We start from the raw sequence: 22561 nt of genomic DNA on the forward strand, positions 1-22561 counted from the left end.
AAATGCAGCCACTGTTCCCATCAAATGCAGCCACTGTTCCCATCAAATGCCGCTACTGTTCCCATCAAATGCCGCCACTGTTCCCATCAAATGCCGCCACTGTTCCCATCAAATGCCGCCACTGTTCCCCATCAAATGCCGCCACTGTTCCCATCAAATGCCGCCACTGTTCCCCATCAAATGCCACTACTGTGCCCCATCAAATGCTGCCAGTGTGTCCAGCAATTGTTGCTACTGTGCCCCATCTGATGCTGCCAGTGTGCCGATCAATTGTCGCTACTGTGCCCCATCAAATGCTGCCAATGTGCCCATCAATTGCTGCTACTGTGCCTATCAGATGCTGCCAGTGTGCCTATCAATTGCCGCTACTGTGCCCATCAGATCATATGCTGCCAGTGTGTTGATTAATTGTAACTACTGTGCCCCATCAACTGCTGCCAGTGTGCCCATGAATTGTCGCTACTGTGCCTCCATCAGATGCCGCAAGTGTGCCCATGAATTGTCGCTACTATGCCCCATCAAATGCCAGTGTGCCCATATTTAAATTGTCGCTACTGTGCCCCATCAAATGCCAGTGTGCCCATATTTAAATTGTCGCTACTGTGCCCCATCAGATGCTGCCAGCCAGTGTAATTTGCCCCTTTTTGCTGACCTTTTAATATGATTTGGAGATGGAGTGACCCCTCGTCTGGTGGTGGTGGAGCAGGGCAGTCTTCAGCCAGCCAGCTGGTCTTCTCTTCTGGTTCCGAACTTCGGGCCGCTCGGGCGGGAGGAGGAGGAGCCTGCCTGGGCCCTGGAGGAGGTCAGACCGTCGGAGATGTCGCGGGCGGCGGGCCTGAAATTCGCTGCAGTGCAGGCAGTGGCGGGAGGTCGGGACGGACCGAATCCAGCTGGTGCTGAGCAGCTGAGGTCACTCACTGTCGCTGCTGGCCTGCGCTGGGCAGTGGGCTGGAGCGGGCTGCTGCGGGGGAGGAAGAGGTCGGAGGGCTTGGTCGTCTGCGCCGCGGTGGTAGGTGAGTGACTCACTTGTCTGACTCTGACCGTGTCCTGACGATGGGGATGCTGAGCTGCTCTCTCTGCTGCGCTGCATGAACCGCGGCTGGAGGAGGAGGAGGAGGTGGGGGTGGAGTCGGAGCCTCAGAGAGAGGGACACGGTGATGTCACTGGTTGCTACAAGCGGGGCGGCCCTAGCAACCAGTGATTTCAAACAGCGGCACTGCGGTAGTGAGTGTGGCAGGCTGGCAGGCAGTCCATGTTTGATTCCGGGACGAACTATTGTCCCGCATTGAAGGCTCCCGGGACACGGGACAAAAAGTTAAATTACGGGACGATCCCGGGCAAACCGGGACACGTGGTCACCCTAGTCCATAGTGACATGATGGCATCAGGCAGTCGGCTGCACATCTATGATCAGGGCCGCCATCAGGTATTATGGGGCCCCTTACACAGCTTCAGGCATGGGGCCCCTGGAGCAGAGAACCGGGGGGAGGGGGGTCGGGTGCTGCCGCCGCCTGAAATTGAGAAGCAGGAGGGGGGCTGCCGCGAATTGAGAAGCAGGGGGGGGGCCTTTACAAAAAAAAAGAAGAAATAAAGAAAAATATATACAAAAAAAGGGGGGTAGCCATCCGGGGCCCTGGGGACCTCTGGGCCCTTTAATAAAAAGAAAAAAAGAAATAAAAAATATATATTGTTTTGTTTTTGTTTTTTAAAGGGGGGTTGCCATCTGGGGCCCTGGGGACCTCTGGGCCCTTTAATAAATATATATATATATATATATATATATATATATATATATATATATATATATATATATATATATATATATATATATATATATATATATAAAATATATTTTATAAAAATAAATTACAAAATGGGGGGTTGCTATCTGGGACCTCTGGGACCTTTAATAAAAATAAAAAATAAAACCCCTGGGCCCTTTAATAAAAAGAAAAAAAAATAATATAAACATTTTTTTTATAAAAAAAAGGGGGGTTGCCATCCGGGCCCTGGGGACCTGTGGGCCCTTTAATATTAATTATATATATATATATATAATATATATATATATATATATATATATATATATAAAAAAAAAGTTTTTTTTTATAAAAAAAAGGGGGGTTGTCATTCAGGCCCCTGGGGATCTCCGGGGACCTCCAGACCTTTTTTTTTTTTTTTTTAAAGGGGGCTGCCATCCTAGCCCCTGGGGACCTTCGGGCCCCTTACAGGTGCACTGCCTGTACCCCCCCTGATGGCGGCCCTGTCTATGATGCAAATCTCCAGTTCCACTACATCCCAAAGGTGCTCTATTGGATGATATCTGGTGACTGGAGGCCATTGGAGTACATGGCACATTATCCTGCTGGAAAGAGACATCAGAAGAGGGGTACACTGTAGTCATAAAGGGATGGACATGATCAGCAACAATACTCAGGTAGGCCTTAAGGGGTACTAAGGGGCCCAAAGTGTGCCAAGAAAATATCCCCCACACCATTACACCACCATCACCAGCCTGAACCATTGATACAAGGCAGGGTGGATCCATACTTTCATGTTGTTTATACCAAATTCTGACCTCATCATCTTAATGTTGCAGCTGAAATTTAGACTCATCAGACCAGACAACGTTTTTCCAATCTTCTATTGTCCAATTTTGGTGATCCTGTGTGAATTGTAGCCTCAGTTTCCTGGCTACAGCAGCAGAAGACCACACCCGGTGCCACTCCCATTCAGAGTCACTTAAATCCTTTTCTTCCCCATTCTAATGCTCGGTTTGAACATTAGCAAGTCCTCTTCACCACGTCTAGATGCCTAAATGCATTGAATTGCTGCCATGTGATTGGCTGATTCGCAATTTGTGTTACCAAGCAATTGAACAGGCGTACCTAATAAAGTGGCTGGTCGAGTGTATATATAAGGCCAATATATAATAAGCTAATATTAAGATGGCAAGGCCTCATGGTCATGGCTGGGACAAGGGGAGGGAAGGAGGGACGGCTGCCCTGGGCACTGTGGTGTCATGTGAGGTGGGTGGGTGCCACAGAGAGATTGAAGGGAGGGGGCATTTGTGTTGGAAGGGGGAATTTGTAGGGAAGCAGGGGGTAAATATTGTTCTAAGAGGAGACATTTGGAGGGGGGGGTGCTAAGAGTGGTGATTTAAGGTCATTTGTGTTGGGAGGAGGGGATGGGGGAAAAGATGTGTGGTAGGAGGGGGGATTTTAAGTGTGGAGGGTGGAGAAGATGTGTACAAGGATAGAGGATTTGTGCTAGGAGGGGTGCATGTTTTTGGGGGGGTTGCCATTTGAATTAGGGGGATTTGGGGGATAGGGGGTCATGGCAACTATTCATGCTCAGGGCTGTGATTTCAGAAGGGGGGCAGATTTGTTTGGGGAGGAAAGGGGAATTTAGGCTTGGGGGGGGGGGGGGGGCAAGTATGCTGACACATAATGCTAATCATACATCTTTTGGGGGGGGGGGGCAGTTTTGCATGTCCACCCTGGGCTCTAGATGACCTTGTCCCAGCACTGCTCCTGGTCATCTACACGGGCCACGACAATGGGAAGCGATTATCTGGACAAATAAGGATTGTATAGCTTCAAGCTAAGACCCGGTTCACACTGGGGCGACACGACAGGCGGCTCAGCCGCCTGACGTGTCGCGTCCCGTTCAATGCAATGGAACCGTTCTAATAGGAGCGACGCAAGTCGCTCCGACTTAGAAAAAAAGGTTCCTGTACGACTTCGGGGGCGGCTCAGGGCGACCTGCATTGACTTCTATACAGAAGTCGTTTTGTAAATCGCCTCTGAAGTCGTCCTCAGGACAACTTGCAGAGTCGCCCCCGAAGTCGTGCCGCTGCTGTGTTAACCGACTCTAAGGCCCCTTTCACATTGAGGCGTTTTTCATGCGGTACAGCGCTAAAAATAGCACTGCTATACCACATGAAAAAATCTGCCCTGTAGTGTACAATGTAAAAGCCCGAAGGCTTTCACACTGAAGCGGTGTGCTAGCAGGAGCGCTCCAAAAGTCCTGCTAGCCGCATCTTTACCGCGGTATAGGAGCGGTGTGTTTACCGTTCCTATACCGCACCTTCCCATTGAAATCAATGGGAAAGTGCGGTAATACCGCCCGCAACGCTTTTTCGGCCGCTAGCGGGGGTTAAAACCTCACCGCTAGCGCCCGAATATCGCGGTAAATACGACAGTATAGCCGCGCTACAAATAGCGTGGCTATACCGTCACCGCGGCTCCACGCCTCAATGTGAAAGAGGTCTAAGGGTTACATTTTAGGATTAAATCTGAACTGTAGGTCAGTATAAAACTGATAATAAATTTAAATGCAACAATCAGGTGTGTGCTGACAAGGGGAGAGAGTCAGTTGAACAGAGGGATCCAATCAGAGACTGGGGGGTGGAGAGGTGACCAGGCTGTATTGGATTCATTTTGAATGGCAGACCCCCATCTCTCTAAGGTAGCAGCATCGTCTTACCAATTTGTCAGGACTCTCAGTGCACTGGCAATCTATTATTTTCAATAAACTATCATGTGCATTACATTGCCCCAAAAATGTAAATAGGCCCCTAAAGTTTACTTTTTTTTTTTAATGTAGCACTACCCCGGAAGGAGCTGCTGGTTTGTTTTGGGTGGCATGTTACCTCGTGGCTCCTCCGCCGTACTAGGGGTGTATGGTGCATATAGCAGTAACGGAATGTCTTTTTTCTGTGCTCTTTATTACCCAGCCGGGTAAAAACCAACTTGTGATGAAGAGTAGAGGTGAAGTAAAAGGAGAAGTAGCAGACTCAGGCGCAACAATAGGGAAACAGTCCTGCTTCCAACAATGCTTTGTATTCTTCGCCACTCCAGCCAGAGTGGGTATAGTGAACCTGGACAGGCCTCTCTCACTGACCTGGCAGCCAGAGTATCGCTCGAACTTGAAGGAAAAGTCTCTGATACAGACCCTCCTGAAATGGACTCAAGGAAAAGCCTCTGCGACAGGCCCTCCTTGGTAAAATTGCGTCTGGATCTCCTTCAGAAAGTTTTCAGGTACCGACTGACAGGTGACCAGCCTCTGTGTCCGGCTACCTCGATCCCCGGTGGTTTGTCGAGACCCTATTGGATCGCCAGCCTCTCATTGGCTCTCCTCAGATGGACTCCCCACCGAACAGCTATCTTGCTTGGGATCTTCAGGATTGGGAACCCAGTCGACTACTGGGCTCCCTGCCACAGCTCAAATGCTCTGGACCAACATGGTCCCGGAACCAGGAACACCGCATGGCATGCGCACCCCGGCCTGGAAGGCCATTACGCCAAGGGGCTGTGATGCAGTCACCCTAAAGGTGGGTGCCGCACTCCGAAGAAAAACCCAGACTAATGGCGTCCGTCTCAAATACCCTCCCCAGCATGCACAGTGAGGGATTCTTTTGAATTTTAACTTCTTCCTGAGAAAAAGGTCAGTGCTTGCAACCTTTCCTCTAATATCCTCCAGACCCTTTATTAGTTTTGTTGCCCTTCTTTGTACTCTCTCCATTTCCAGTACATTCTTCCTGAGGACTGGTGCCCAGAACTGGACGGTAAACTCCAGGTGCGGCTGGACCAGAGTCTTGTAGAGCGGGAGAATTATCGTTTTATCTCTGGATTTAATGCATGCCAATATTCTGTTTGCTTGTTAGCAGCAGCTTGGCATTGTATGCCATTGATGAGCCAATCATCTACTAGGACCTTCAGGGTCCTTTCCATACTAGATTCCCCCAGAGGTTCACCCCCTAGTGAGTAGAATGCATTAATATTTTTGCCATTCAAATGCATTATTTTACATTTTTCCACATTAAACCTCACTTGCCATTTAGTTGCCCACCCCGTTAATTTGTTCAGATCTTTTTGCAAGGTTTCCACATCCTGCGGAGAAGTTATTGCCCTGCTTAGCTTGGAATCACCCACAAATACAGAGATTGAACTGTTTACCCCATCCTCCAGGTCGTTTATGAGCAAATTTAAATAGGATTGGTCCCAGCACATACCTGGCAGTCTGAGGTTGTGTGCTGAGAGGGCTCTCCCAGTACATGGCTTTGGATCCAGTGGGATGGGCCAATCCCAATCATGGAAGCCTATCACACTTTATGTATAGGGAATGGTAGGTGTGGTTTTCCAGTGTGTACAGCAAATATGAGATATAGGGGGTCGTTAACCCTTACACCCCTTTTTTCCCTACAGGTAAGCCTATAATAAGTCTTACCGCTAGGTACTGGAGATATTTACCATATACGCTTGTGCCGACTTCATCGGTGCATGCACACTGAAGAAAGGGCACGATCGTGTTAATTCTAAAGGGCCATCGGCTCCCGCACGCGACTCTGGCCAGTTACAGAGCCAGGGTCCACGTCCCCAGCAGGAAGAGGGGGGTGTAGATGGACGCACCCAACAATGGGGACGTTGCGGGCTTCGTTTACAGGTAAGTGCAACATAATAGACTAGTATGCGATGCATAGTAGCTCATTATGCTTTTACTTTGCAGGAGAAAAAAGAGGAAGTAACACCCATCAGGGTTTACTGCCTCTTTAAATGCAGCTTCTGATGTCGCCAAAGGGCCACATTTAATTTACATTTGGTAATATTTCGGTCAATTAGCCCGGTGACTTATATTATTGTATGTAATGTCGAGGTTCCACCCACAGCCTGGAGCTTCAGGAAGAGGAGGAGAGCACTGGAGTCTCCCTTCCCACCGGGGACCCCAGGACTGCAGCCGGCTGTTCCACAGGTTTAGCATAGAGATGACCAAGGACTGGAAATTCCACAATCATCTCTATGGTTTAAGAAAACGAAAGTGGCAAGTATTTTAGTTTTCGGTCTCATGTAAACAGGTCGTTGGCGGCCTGTGAAATCATCTCATCAAACTGATCTTGAAGTCTTGTGCTGGTGGAGTGCGGTACAGGCTCGGCTGTACCCTCTCAGAAATGCTGTATCTATTGGGAGAAGTTACAGAGCAGCCAAATAGGAGGTGTGCGCAATAAAGAAGAGGAACGTACAAGAAGGGTTGGTTAACTATGCAAAGAGAGAATGCTCACTTCAAAGTTGAAGTGCTGCCTTAATGCCGATTTCACACAATGGCATACTCCACCTGTAAGTGCAGCAAGCGCTACTAGCGAGTCCATAGTTGGGCGCGTTAAACCTTGTAAAACAAGTTGAGACGGGCAGAGCGTTGTCACCCTATTACAGGAAATACCTCAACAAAGATCTTCATTACACAAAAAACGCCACCACTCAACCCCATTAAGCCATCAGTCGTGACGTCAATATAAACAAGAAAAGCTATGATTAAAGTGGTTGTAAACCCTTTACAACCACTTTATGCTACAGGTAAGCCTATAATAAGGCAGGGTTTTTTTTTTCAGGGTTTACAACCACTTTAAGGTAAGGTGACCAGATTTTTAAAATGAAATCCGGGGACATATTTTTTTTTTTTATTGGCAAATGGTAAACTATTTTTTACACATATTTTACTCAAATTATATATGCAGTCAGTGGTATAGCGTAGATTGTCAGAGCCCAGGACAAAGCAAGAAATTAGCACTCCCTGAGTTCCTTCCACTAGTACAGTAGTACTGACCAACTTGATTCCTACACTGACCTACCTGACCACTACACTGACCTACCTTATCCCTACACTGAACTACCCGATTCCTACACTGACCACTACACTAACCTACCTGATTCCTATGCTGACCACTATACTGACCTACCTGATTCCTGCACTACTCACACCCCCCTACATGAGCGGTCTAGATCAGTTGATTTTGCTCACCTCTCCATTGCCTCCATGATGTCATAGGAGCAGGGCTCTCCCCAGCACCAGGTACTGTTCCCGACACCCAGCTGCTCCTCAGTATCCCCTGCCAAGACATTCTCTAATAGCCGCTGTACACTCTGCACTGCCCCTCCCCTGTGCCGTTCTAACACGCACATGGGCCACCCGCACCAGAGGGATCATGGGGGACAGGCTGGACCACAGGAGTCACTGGGCGGGGGGGGGGGGGGCAACACAGCACACTTGGGGGGCACAGTAATGATTTTGTGCCCCCCTAAATGTTGCACCCAGGCGAGAGTACCAGATGCCCCCCTTGCCACTGCAATCCAGGGACAGACTGGCTCTGGGGACAGTGTCCTCAATCCGGGGACTGTCCCCAGAAACCGGGGATGTCTGGTCACCCATGCATATTCCCTGTGCCTGCATGGATTTTGTCCCATGCTCCAAAATTGGCCCCTAGTATGTGTATGTATAAATGTGAGTTAGGGACCTTAGATTATACGCTCCTTGAGGACAAGGCCTAATGTGAATGTACAATATATATGTAAAGCAATGCGTAAATTAATGGAGCTATACAAGTACCTGTAAAAAAATATGGTTTTGTCCTTCTGTGACCTTCAGTAATGTGGCGTACCGCATATACCCACTGCCAAAAATGCAGCAAAGGATCTTACGTTGGCGAAACAGGACAGATATTGCAAACAAGAATGAATTTACACAGAACGCGAGGAAGATAATTTCTGCACGCCTGTGGGACATCATTTATCACAACCATACCCACCATAGAAGACGTGAATGTTTTGGTTCTTAAAGGAAACTTCAAAAGTTTTCCTTTCCTGAGTAGTTTTGAACTAAGAATGGTAATTCTATTTGACACAAAAGATAATGGACTAAATGTGGACCGCCGACAGTGATCGCATGCAAAAACATCTGACAGGCTGATTGTCTTTAGTACAATCGATTGCTCGACTTGAGTACAAACAACCTGCCCACAGATGGTTCCAGCTGAACTAGACAAGATTCGATCCACCTATGGCTGGCTTAACTCTCCTCCCAATCTATATCTCTCTCCCTGCCTTATCTCGCAATATTACCCAAGTTTAACTTCTTGCCTACTGGCAGGCCACTATTCCGCTTTTAACGCTGTTGCGCTTTGTATGACAATTGCGCGGTCATGCATCATTTTAACCCCAACAATTTTTTATTCTTAGGTCGCCGCAGTCATAGGCTTTATTTAGCGGGTAACAAATAACTGTAGGATGTCAACGCATTTCAGCCAAAGAGCCTTATTCATGAATAAGGCCATCTTTGGCTGAAAGGCAAAGCTACCAATCAGATTGGCTGAAAATATGTTTATCCATAACCTGAACTTCACTGTAGCTCATCATTTTAATAGCAAAGGCAACAGCACCACATACTGACAACAGGGAGAAACCACAGCCAACAGGATAAGGGCAGAAGTCATTTGACCACCAAACACTACAAATTAGCCAGGCTGGCTACCACCAAGCATACCTAAATTTTCCTGCAGCCCTATACTAGCACAAGGGTGCTACAAAAGCCTATGATTGCAGAGCATTCATCGTGGTGCTGGCCTTTTCTGTTGGATTGACTGTTGTGGATGAGGTATCAGCTGCCTCTGCCTGAGAACTGCTGATACAGCCGCGATACCATTTTAGGAGGTATTAGCACTGGTTTGTGTATTTCTGGCTGATGTCACCACTAGATTTACAAGGTACAGTGGGGAGAAAAAGTATTTGATCCCCTGCTGATTTTGTACATGTGCCCACTGACAAAGAAATGATCAGTCTATCATAATGGTAGGTTCATTTTAACCGTGAAAGACAGAATTACAAAAAAATCCGGAAAAAACGTATTTCAAAAAGTTATAAATTGATTTGCATTTTAATGAGTGAAATAAGTATTTGACCTCTTCGCAAAACATGACTTAGTACTTGGTGGAAAAACCGTTGTTGGCAATCAGAGGTCAGACGTTTCTTGTAGTTGGCCACCAGGTTTGCACCAATCTCAGGAGGGATTTTGTCCCACTCCTCTTTGCAGATCCTCTCCAAGTCATTAAGGTTTTGAGGCTGACATTTGGTAACTCGAACCTTCAGCTCCCTCAACATATTTTCTATGAGATTAGGGTCTGGAGACTGGATAGGCCATTTCAGAACCTCAATGCGCTTCGTTGTTACCTTGGCCATGTGTTTTGGGTCATTGTCATGCTGGAATACCCATTTATGACCCCTTTTCAATGCCCTGGCTGATGGAAGGAGGTTCTCACACAGGATTTGATGGTACATGGCCCCGTCCATCGTCCCTTTGATGCAGTGAAGTTTTCCTGTCCCCTTAGCAGAAAAACAACAACAAAGCATGATGTTTCCACCTCCATGTATGATGGTGGAGATGGTGTTGTTGGGGTCATAGGCAGCATTCCTCCTGCTCCTCCTCTAAACACATTGGGCCGGATTCAGAAAGAGAAACGACGGCGTATCTCCTGATACGCCGTCGTATCTCTGAGTTCCGACGGTCGTATCTATGCGCCCGATTCATAGAATCAGGTTACGCATAGATATCCCTAAGATCTGCAATTCCAGGCCGGCCGTTAGGTGGCGCTTCTGTATTATTACGCGAGGAATATGCAAATGAGTTGCGCCGATTCAGAAACGAACGACCGCCCGGCGCTTTTTTTTACGTCGTTTGCGTTCGGCTTTTTCCGGCGTATAGTTACCCCTGCTATATGAGGGGTAGCTAATGTTAAGTATGGCCGTCGTTCCCGCGCCGAGTTTTGAAATTTTTACGTCGTTTGCGAATATGGCTGGACGTAATTTACGTTCACATCGAAAGCAATAACGTCCTTGCGACGTCATTTAGAGCAATGCACACTGGGAGATTTTACGGACGGCGCATGCGCCGTTCAAGTAAAACGTAAAAAACGCGGGGTCAAGGGAAATTTAAATAAAACACGCCCCCTACATCCCCATTTGAATTACGCGGCCTTACGCCGCAACACATACGCTACGCCGCTCTAACTAAGGGCGCAAGTTCCTTCTGAATCTCAGATACGTTACGCCGGGCGGACAGATACGCCAATGTATCTGAATCCAGCCCATTGAGTTAAGTTGGTGCCAAAGAGCTTGATTTTGGTCTCATTTGACCACAACACTTTTCACAGTTCTGCTCTGAATCATTCAGATGTTCATTAGCAAACTTCAGACAGACCTGTACATGTGATTTCTTGAGCAGGGGGACCTTGTGGGCGCTGCAGGATTTCAGTCTCTGATGGCGTGGTGTGTTACCAATCGTTTTCTTGGTGACTATGGTCCCAGCTGCCTTAAGATCATTGACAAGATTCTCCCGTATAGTTCTGGGCTGATTCCTCACCGTTCTCATGGTCATTGAAACTCTACAAGGTGAGATCTTGCATGGATCCACAGACTGAGGGAGATTGACAGATACTTTATTTTGTGTTTCTTCCATTTGCAAATAAATCGCACCAACTGTTGTCACCCTCTCACCAAGCTGCTTGGCGATGGTCTTGTGGCCCATTCCAGCCTTGTGAAGGTCTACAATCCTGTTCCTGACACCTTTGGACAGCTCTTTGGTCTTGGCCATGGTGGAGAGATTGGAATCTGATTGATTGCTTTCTTCTGTGGACAGGTGTCTTTTATACAGGTAACAAGCTGAGATTAGGAGCACTCCCTTTATGAAACCAGAAATCTTGCTGATTTTGAAGAAAAAGGACAGGAATGAGGAGGATGATCCATACAAATGAAGGTCCTTTTATATAAACACACAAGAGACAAAGTAAATGTATGTTTTAATGAATTTTGTATTACTGTAAACATTTTTAAAAATCAAAAAGGAATTGAAAACAGAAATCTTGCTGATTGATACAGGATCAAATACTTATTTCACTCATTAAAATGCAAATGTATAACTTTTTAAACAAAAATTTTTTTTTTTTTTTTTTGTTATTTTGTCTCTCACTGTTAAAATAAACCTACCATTAAAATTATAGACTGATCATTTCTTTGTCAGTGGGCAAACGTACAAAATCAGCAGGGGATCAAACACTTTTTCCCTCCACTGTAATAACTGGGTTTGCAAAGGCATTTGGCGCTTACAAAGTGGATTTCTATCCCTGGTGACTATTAAGGAATATGTTTTAAATGAATGATTTTGTGCTCAGAGTTCAGCATTAAACGGATCTGGTCCTGGGCCAGTTGTGACATGTGGTTTAATTTTTGCCGCAGTCAAGAAGCAAATTGTTGGGTGTGTACAGCCCTGAGCAGCTGCATGCCCTTCTTTAGGGTGGGCAGTAAAACTGGCAGCTCAACCCCCTTCTTTTTCCTCCCCCTGGCTGCCTGTGTGAATGAGCTCTAAGGGGCACATTTATGAAGCACGGAATAAAATGCATGCATTTGCAAAATTTTGCAGTAAAATAGATTTTGCTTAAATTATCCTTCTTATGCTTATCCGCCAGGAAAGCGGTAATCTCACACGGCGAGATCAGCCATGGCAGACTGCGTAATCCGGTGTATTTTAAGGCGTGCGGGTGGTTAGAGATGCGGTTTTGGGTTTCTAGAGACTTGAACGGTTTTGATTCCCTCGCAGATGCAAGTCTGTCAGCGCTTCCCCTTTAAGAGCAGACTGCGGCACCTTAGATGAACTCCGCTGCAGACGGAGAAGGAGAAGGAAAAAAAAAAAATCCAAACGCTTTGCAGCATCGCCGTCCTTCATGATGTCATTGTACAGGTGTCAGCTTGCAGGAACCGAGACACTCTCTCTCCAGCTTGTTGCTAGGACATGAAGGGGAAAGCGGCCCCCGATTGGTCCCCGGATTTCCCCGCGTGAGCCAATAGAGAGCGATCAGCAGGGAGCAGCGACAAAAAAAAAAAAAAAAATGCAGATTCTTTTCTTCTTCGGGGACAAATAACGAGCTGGATGCCATCGTCCGGGATTCTGGGCTCCACAGGGGCCACACAAAGGCCAACAAAGAAAATCCGGGGGTAGAGGAAGTGTCGGGGGGAGGGGGGATTAAAAGGGAAAAAAAAAGAGAACAGGTTTAATATTATTTAAGGCACAGGATGGGAATTGAGGGGCCTCCATAACACATCAGTAAAAGAACGTTCACAGAAACCGTAAAGCGCGTAAAATAAAAAAGATGGCAGCATAGTGGGTGCAGTTATTTGCAATTGCAGGCAACAAATGCAGCCGTTTTGTTGCCACCTTTTGGCCTCACACAGCTGTGCCAACAGATCGGTAGGCCACACAGCTCAATAGTTCTGTACGGCCCCCACACACCATATCCAATCAAAGTGAAGGGGGGCAAGTTTAAAAAAAATAATAATAATTAAATTGTCAGCAATGCGGTTATATTGGGTTTATGGTATATTTGTCAGTCTAATCTGTTTAAAGGGGAGCTCTGCAGAGTAGGGAAAGCAGAGTTTATATATGTGTTCTGAACGTGCATTAATACAGGGAATGATTGCTAATATATATGCAAATATACTCCATTGAATTTTTCTATTCGTTTCCCACAATCTCTTTTCAGAAAATTGACAATAGGAGGTTCTGCGCTGTGAACCAAGCTGAATCTACTGCACAGTGCTGGTCGCATAACATGTCTCTGTCACTGGGAGGCTGGAGGGGTTTAGGTATTGCACAGGGAGGACCACAGGAGTGTAATAGTGCCAAACCTATACTATAGGCCAGGAAAGCAACACGGGGGGATCGCAGTCCAGCTCCACACCTATGTATTGCAGCAATGCATAATTTATGGTGCGTTACTGCAACGCACAAGTGGCAATGCCATTTATTTTTAATGTTGCAACTTTGCAAACTCACAGATAGGAACCTTCTATGAGTTGTGGAGAACTAAATTCAGTACATGTCCGAGATTTTGGTGCCATTTGCAACCCTTTAATAAAAAATAAAAAAATGCAACGTGTGGGGTAGGCCCAAAAATTTGAGTCCCCAGCCACTTGGAGATTTGGATTTTTAACATGCCGCAAAGGTGCTTTTAACAAGCCGAATCTTGGATTTCAATGTGGAAGTGATACAAGTGGTGGTCCGAGCCGGTGTAACCATGCAAAGTTAGTTCAGCGATCTCCTCCACTGAACTGTTGTGCTCTGACAGGAGGATGTTATTGTTGCCAGCTGCCGCTGGTCTATTCAGATGGCCGGAATTTGAGCGCCGACCACCTGAATAACGGCAGCTGGTTGGCTGTGCGGAAGTGCCTGCGGCTCTGATAGGCTTTCCGAGTACAGCCCTCGTCTCCCGGAAGCTTATCCTCGGAACATACGGGAGAGGTGCGTTCTTTGGATAAGACTGACGGCCGTCTCGGCCAATCAGGTTCACCGATTCTGGTTATCGGTAACCTGATTGTCTGAAGCGTCACCAAGGCGGGAGAAGACATCAAGGGACGTGGAAGGAGAAAAAGGTAAGTGCATTTTACAGGGCACAGCGGCGACAAGGGGCACAGTGGCGCGAATTGATGGCATAGGGGCTGCATTTGATGGCATGGCACAGTGGTGACAATTGATAGCACAGTGGCTGCGTTTGATGGGCACAGTGAGGCTGCAATTTTTTTTTCGTTTGCGCCCCCCAAAAATTTTGAGCACCAGCCACCACTGTCTGCACTGCTGGGAGATTGTACCCGGTCATGCTCACCTTGAGGGGCTGATTAATGAAAACACAAAAAACTGTTATCCACAATAACCAACTAGATTTGAAGGTCATGAAACTTGGCCAATAGCTCCATTTTTTTTTAAATGCATATTTGAAAAGTATATGCATAAAACACTACCTTTAAAAAATAAAATTGTATTCAGACGGTTTCCAGATTCCATTGTGTATTCTGAACCATTCAACAATAAGTCTAATTAGTGTGTTATTCCGGGCAAGTGGTGAACACAGAGGACTCTGTCACCCTCTACTGGTCACTTTTATCCAGACACCTGATTAATAATAGTTATAGATGACATTCTGCAGTGATGTTACCCATAAGATTCTTGTAGCATTTGTTCGTCCAACACAGCAATGACTTTATCTCTACTGTGAATAGTGGGAGGGGGTACTAGTGCATTGGTTAGTAGACTAAAACATATAAGCATACAACCAAGTTAAATAAACTGCTCAGTACAAAATAATTACATTCCATATCCAACAATAAACATAAGTGAATGTATTAATTTAAAAGTCCATATGTTCTTCTGTGATAAATTTCCAAAACTTGCCACCATAAACAGATACGAGAAGTTACACCCGATGTGTGTGGTAAGAATTCCTACTCACCGGAAGAACAGGACCTCTAACAAAAAAAAAAAAAAAGGTCAAAATAGGCTTTGTTTCTGGGTCGTTGCACTTGCTTCTGTGATCACTGGGGATGAACCAGTGTAACTTTCCAAATAACGGCCTCCTCTCCACCGAGATAACCCATTACAAAGAAGACACAGAAAGTGCCATAGTGTAAAACCATGGCTGCTTACATTAAAACGTCCCTACTCTCAGCACTAGGAATACTTGGGCAGGGATTGGAAGCCTCGATGTTTCATCTTACAATGTCATCAGGAAGCTATTCGCGGTGACGTAAGACGAAACATACGTCAGGGCACATTCCGGTCACGCAACTGCCGGGTCCCGAAGGTTTCTGTTTACGGCGGTGGAATGCACGCTGGCTCCAGAGCGGCTTGCAATCCCTGCAGAAGTATCTGCAAGTATTCCTAGTGCCACAAATACTGTAGCTGCTGACTTTTAATATTAGGACACTTACCTGTCCTGAAATACAGCTATGCAAGCTCCCCAGCCAATGTTTCCATCGGCTCTTGGGTGCTCTTGCCAAAATAGCCTATAAGGGAGACCAGCAGTAAAGCCTTGCTGCTTCACTACTACGCATGTGCGAAGCATGCTGCGCTTTGTGAATGGCCCAGGGGACCTCGCTGCAGACAGGTCTCCCGGAAGTGGGGATGGGTACCTGTCAAAACCAGGTACCCGTTATCTCCCCCACCTCCAAAAAGGTGCCAAATGTGGCACTGGAGGGAGAGGGGAAGCAAATCAATGGGATACTACCTACAGATTATTTTGTTAGAATACACTTAACCATTTCCTCATGGTTGTACGCATATATACGGCCTCTCGGCAGGTGGGCTTTAACTCCGGGAGGCCACATATGTGGCCCAATGTGAACACGTTACTGTGCCAAGTGCGCACTCCCGGCACAGGGACTGGTGGGTACCTGAAAGCTCCAACTGCATACTTGTGATTAGAAGCTTTCCGATCATGTGACCATCAATCACGTGATTGGAATTGCCTGCCTCCACCTCCCGGCATTTAGAACCTCTTAAAGGGCCAGGAGGCGACAACAGGAGATGTTTTAAGGGATACTAAAGACTTTTTTTTTAACAAAATATTTTATACTTACCTGCTCGGTTTTGCAGAGAGCAGCCTGGATCCTCCTTCTCGGGGTCCCCTGTCAGTGCTCCTGGCCCCTCCCACCTGTTGAGCAATGGCACGCTTTACGATCACATTAAAAAAAACTTTCTGCCTTTACAATTACATCAGAAAACATGGTTTGGTGTGCTGGGTCTTACCCCCTCCCTGCCCAGGTCCATTTTCAGCACTGTCGCCTTTTGAATGATAATTTTGGGGTCATTCAAACACTGTACTCATATGGAAGTTTTTATCATTTATTTTTTCACATGGCTTTCTTTCGATGGCATTTAATCACTTTGTTTTATTTTGCAAATAATAACAAAAAAAAAAAATGAAAGGACTGAACATTTTGAGAACACCACAATATTTTGTACTTTTTGCTGTAATAAATAGACCCAAAAAAAAATCCCTTAGTTTAGGCAGATATGTATTCTTATACACTTTTTGCAATTTTTATTACCAAAAATATGTAGATTGGTTTGTGCAAAAGGTATAGCGTCTACAAAATAAGGGATAGATTTATGGCTTTTTTTTATTTATTTTTTACTAGTAATGGCAGCGATCTGCGATTTTTATCGGGACATTATGGCGGACACTTGACACATTTTGGGGACCATTGGCATTTATACAGCCATCAGTGCTATAAAAATGCACCGATTACTATGTAAATATCACTAGCAGTAAAGGGGTTAACTGTTCTAGCTGTGAGGGATGGGACTTACTAACTTACTCACAATCTCTCTCTCCCCTCACAGAACTGGGATGTGTGTGTATGTTCACTCACACACACACGTCCCTGTTCTGCCACTCATGCCCAACACCACAAGCATTGGCACCCCCACTGTGCAGCGGGGGAACGCGTGCCTGCTATCCCGCTTAAAAGGGACCAACGTAGAGCTACGGCGGCAATCATTTTTTCCCTCGCTGAATATCTGAAAATTGATCAATCCTCATGTACTGACGGTTTCATTTCTTGAGGCCCGAAAATGCCAGAACAGTACAAATATCTCCCAGGTGACGACTTTTTGGAAAGTAGACAGTCCAATGTATTTAGTAAGAGGCATGCCAAGCTTTTTGAAGTTGTAATTTGTCAAAATCTTTGGGAAATTTAAAAAATTCTAAAAGTTTTCCCAATTTTTTACATACTGTCATCAGTGCAGTACAGTATCATACGACTGGTGTGTAAAATTATATATATATATTTTTTTTTTTTTCTATAGTGACCAGAGCAATACAGTGTTGCCACAGTAAGACTGTACTATTCTGCAGAGGTTTTTTCCTCACTCTAATTGCTTATAACATTTTACATAAGCAACCATTTTTTTCTGACTGAAAACTACTCATTCAGTGTTTACTCTTGTGAAGAGCTGTGATTGGCCACAGCTAATCACATGGTACAGATGGGTTGCGATTGGCCCTGTCTGTACCATGTAATAACTGAACAGCCAGAGCTCATCACAATATTACACAAAAGAATGCATCCAACAAAGCCTTTCATTGTGTACACTGGTCATGTGATCTGCTGTGATTGGCCACAGTGATCACATGGCACCGGGCCTGTGCGGGCTGAGCTCAGCCCATCTCTGAGCTGGCCACTCAGCTGTCGGCCAATTCCCAGCTCCCATCTCTCCACAGTGACTGATAATACAGCTCGTCAGTCCCGCCTATTTAAAGCGGAGGTTCACCCATACATAACTATTTTTCCCCTTAGATCAGGGATCCTCAAACTACGGCCCTCCAGCTGTTGTAGAACTACACATCCCATGAGGCATTGTTACACACTGATATTCACAGACATGACTGGGCATCATGGGAATTGTAGTTCCTGAACAACTGGAGGGCCGTAGTTTGAAGACCCATGCCTTAGATGGATGCTCGTTTTGTCTAGGGGAATCGGCTAGTTGTTTTAAAATATGAGCCGTACTTACCGTTTACGAGATGCATCTTCTCCGCCGCTTCCGGGTATGGGCTGCGGGACTGAACGTTCCTATTTTGATTGACAGTCTTCCGAGAGGCTTCCGACGGTCGCATCCATCGCGTCACGATTTTCCGAAAGAAGCCGAACGTCGGTGCGCAGGCGCAGTATAGAGCCGCACCGACGTTCGGCTTCTTTCGGCTACTAGTGACGCGATGGATGCGACCGTCGGAAGCCTCTCGGAAGACTGTCAATCAAGAAGGAACGCCCGCTCCCGAAGACCCATACCCGGAAGCGACGGAGAAGATGCATCTCGAAAACGATAAGTACGGCTCATATTTTAAAACAACTAGCCAATTCCCCTAGACAAAACGAGCATCCATCTAAGGGGAAAAGAGAAAAGAAAAACTTAATTGGGTGAACTCCCGCTTTAAGCCTTCAAGTTCACTTGCTCTCTGCCTTCGCCTTGGTCAACATCAGAGACTTTCTCCTGCGTTCCTATTGAAGACTTTGCTTAGCTGACATCCCTTCTGGCTCCTGATCCTACTTGCTGTTCTACTACGTTCATCTCTGGCTCCCTGACCTTTGTCTTGTCCGAGTATCTGATTCGGTTCCTGAACTCTGGCTATGTTGAGACTATGCATACTCCGTTTATCTTTTTATTATTAAAACAAGTGTGATTTAACTGTACATCTGTCTCGGTCTGATTCATGGTTTCTGACAGACACGATTCTGGGTGGACGTCATAAGATTTTCTCCCAGAACAGTGCTCCCGCCCCGGTTGTCACTTTACAATAGCCTGGAAGGGGTTAATGCAGTACACAGGATCCAAAAAGTGTGAATGGGCCCCCTAGATATGTTCAGAAGTGTTGAAACCAGGGTTCTGTATGGGCAGCAGATGCATGGAGAAAAACTGGAGAACAATGGAGTGACAGGGACAGAATATTGCCGCCCTACACCAGGAAGTGCTTGAACAAGGACAACGTTGTCCTAATCTCATCAAGTACGAGTCCCAATGAAGACACATCACACATACGAATAAGGGACACAGTGTCATTGAATCAAATTCATTTTAATGCAGAAGTAAGTGAAATGGACATGGAAATGTTAATTCACAATTGTGCAAACAGTAAAAAGATTTCTCACCACATGTACATGAAACTTTTGTATGCAAAATAAAAAAAAATAACCATTTTCAATGACAAACCATTAATGCCCAACACAAAACTGTCAGAATGAAAAAGGTGGGAAAAATAAGATTTTTTTGCAGCTTCGGTGACTAAGTCGATACAATGTGTCTTATTATATACATATATTTCACAATAAGTACAATATTCATACAGTATGCTCCTTTACCTAGGCTGAGAAGTGTGGATAAAGTACATCTTTTTTTGACGTAGCATTAGAATAATGTGTAAACATATACACTACTATTAGAAATAAAAATCAATATGCGTCCCTTTATCATCCAAAAGCAATATTGATCGGCAGTCTACGGCGCAAATATACACAAGATAAGACAATATAAGGAGTCTAACACACAATAACCACAACCCCTATTTATAAATGTGGCAATTTCACGATTACAAAATGTTTTGTAGCGCTCCCTAGTGGCGAGGTCTTATTGCCTCCAATAAGACAAATGGGGGTTTATCCAGCCAAAACAGATAATTCACTTTAGGGCAGAAGCCAATGGGTTCAACAATTATCTGCTTCTATTTCTAAGTTTACAGCAATCTTATATCTCTTATGTGTTCTCAGTTCTGCCCATGGCAAGGGGGTCCTGCTCTGTTGCTTTTTTATAATAGAGCAGCCTTTTTCAACCCATTTAGCTCAAAAGGGAAGTCACTTCAGGTCTTGAAGGAACCCTTTCTAAAACCAATTACAATGGAGTCAATGGCCCCGTACATTCGTGATCAGTAGGAAAATCCTTAGACAGCTAGGAAAAACAATTGATGATATGCTACTGGTTTTGTCAAGTGTTGTTGGTCCTGGAACCACGAAGTCACTATCAAATGGAAGGTCAACAAGCCACAGCTTAAAGTGGAGGTTCACCCTCAAAAAAATTTCTGACATCACATGGAGTCGAGCCATCCTACCGACAGAATACCAGTGTTTTTTGTTTTTTTCTCAGCACATACCTAGTTATCACGATTTTCACCCCCGGCAATCCCGCGGGACTGGGCGTTCCCAAGCACTGCCTGTGATTGACAGGCTTACAAACGGCGCAAACAGCACGTCACAGGTTGCCGACAGAACACGAACATCGGTGCGCAGGCGCCGTATAGAGCCGCACCGAAGTTCTGTTTTTTTTCGGCAACCTGTGATGCGCAGTATGTGCCTTTCGCAAACCTGTCAATCACAGGCAGTGCTTGGAAAATCGTGATAACGAGGTATGTGCTGAGAAAAAAAAAAAACACCGGCATTCTGTCGGTAGGATGGCTCGACTCCATGTGATGTCAGAATTTTTTTTGAGGGTGAACCTCCACTTTAAGGAATGCCTAGAAAACCTCTGGAGGAACCCTAGGGATTCATGGAACCCTGGCTTCTGTTGGGGGGGGGGGGGGGGAACGGACAGGACATCGGAGGGCCTCTAATGCAAGAACTCCAGAGAGGAATCTGCAAACAAAGGATATATATATATATATATATATATATATATATATATATATATATATATATATATATATATATATATATATATATATATATATATATATATATATATACACATACAAGATGCCATTTGAGCCTCCAGACCTATAAGTGAATTATCTGCTTTGGACGGATTGACCCTTTTAGGAGCCATCTATGTTGAGGAAGCCCGGAAAGCCTCTAGTAACTGCGGCATAAAGTACGCACTTGGCAATGAGTGGTGAGCTTCCTTCTAGGAATGTAATGATCGCTGGGCACCATCTTGCACAGAACAAGGAGCCATCCTGTTTTTTTGGCACATGAAAGTCACGCATGTATAATACATATTGCTGTAGTACATACGCTGAAAACAGACAGGACACTGGGTACCAACAATGTATCGTACCGATGAGGCGATTGTGAGAACACCAACTCTGTGCGATTAAAGAAAATGTATGGGTTGATAAAGTGCACAAGGGGCTTTGCAAGTCTGTTTAACATCAAATATCAATGTAATTCTTCTTGAAATCAGATGCATTACTATAGTGAACTGTACAATAGGGACAAATGGTTTAAAGAGGACCTGTGGCTTCTTAGCTGTTCATTGCAGGACTGCCTACCCACCCCAGTGCCGTTCTGCACCAAACTTCCAACCATAAAAACACAACCACTGCCATTTCCGACCTCCTGAATATGCAAGTCATCTGGCCACATGCTGACTTCAACAATTTCTGAACTGAAACAAATACACATATTGGTAAAAACTTCCTGTGTCAGTGACTCAAAGTATTGAAGCAAAATGATCTACACATTGCCAGACAATCGGTATTTTCAGAAAAGGAGTCTTCAATGGCAGCCTCAATGTCTCATGTGATGGGTTTACCAGGGATGGAGTGGTACCCCGACCAAGGTGACCTTGCTGGGAAAGATTATGAGGCTACAAAGTACACTGATGCATGTGTTATCGAGAAGTACCCATCGATGCTGAGCCCCATATCCAGCATGGTTGCCTTCGCAGGAAATCAGCTGTAGGTCTGGCAAAGTGTGCCACTGCAGAAGTGAGAGCTACACAAGCCTGATCAAAGAAGAATAACAGGGATCCTGAAAACTGTTTACTAAAAAAAAAAAAAAAAAAAAAGTTGATTTCACGGTCTAAACGTAAAACCTCAGATTTACCAGGAAGGTGGCGTTATGCTTTAAGGGCCTTGTTGCCATTACACATCTTCATCCAATAAAAAATAAAAGTGTTTTTTTTTCTTATAAGAAATGCTGTGGCTTTGTAACATTCTAAGAAAACATCAGCCATACAGGACCACCTCTGCTGTGAATGGCAGACGCAAGCCTATAGAACAGTGCACACCATACACCAGATTTTAAGCGCGTCGGGACCCTTCGGGGTAAGACCGCGCTATATATTAAGATACCTCTCAACTCAACTCAATATATACACAAAGAAGAATGCATCGTCACTGTACCGCTAACAATTGTCAATCTATGGAAACCTTTTGGCTCCTTTTTTGTCTTGGCACTATGCTACGTTTCCTGAGATCGAGAGTCCTGATTATTACAATTGCTGTATAGGGACCAAGCAAAAAAAAATATGATGCCACTCAGAACGCATATTTCAATTTGGGTTAGATCACTTGGCTTTTCTGGAGACTCCAATGGCGAGATTCCCCTGCACTGGTTCCCATCTATGCCCACTCCCATAAGACCCATGATAAAAGTGTACCACCATTAACCACTTAAGACCCGGACCAATATGCAGGTAA

This window comes from Rana temporaria, chromosome 10, assembly GCF_905171775.1.
Source record: "Rana temporaria chromosome 10, aRanTem1.1, whole genome shotgun sequence".
NCBI lineage: Eukaryota > Metazoa > Chordata > Amphibia > Anura > Ranidae > Rana > Rana temporaria.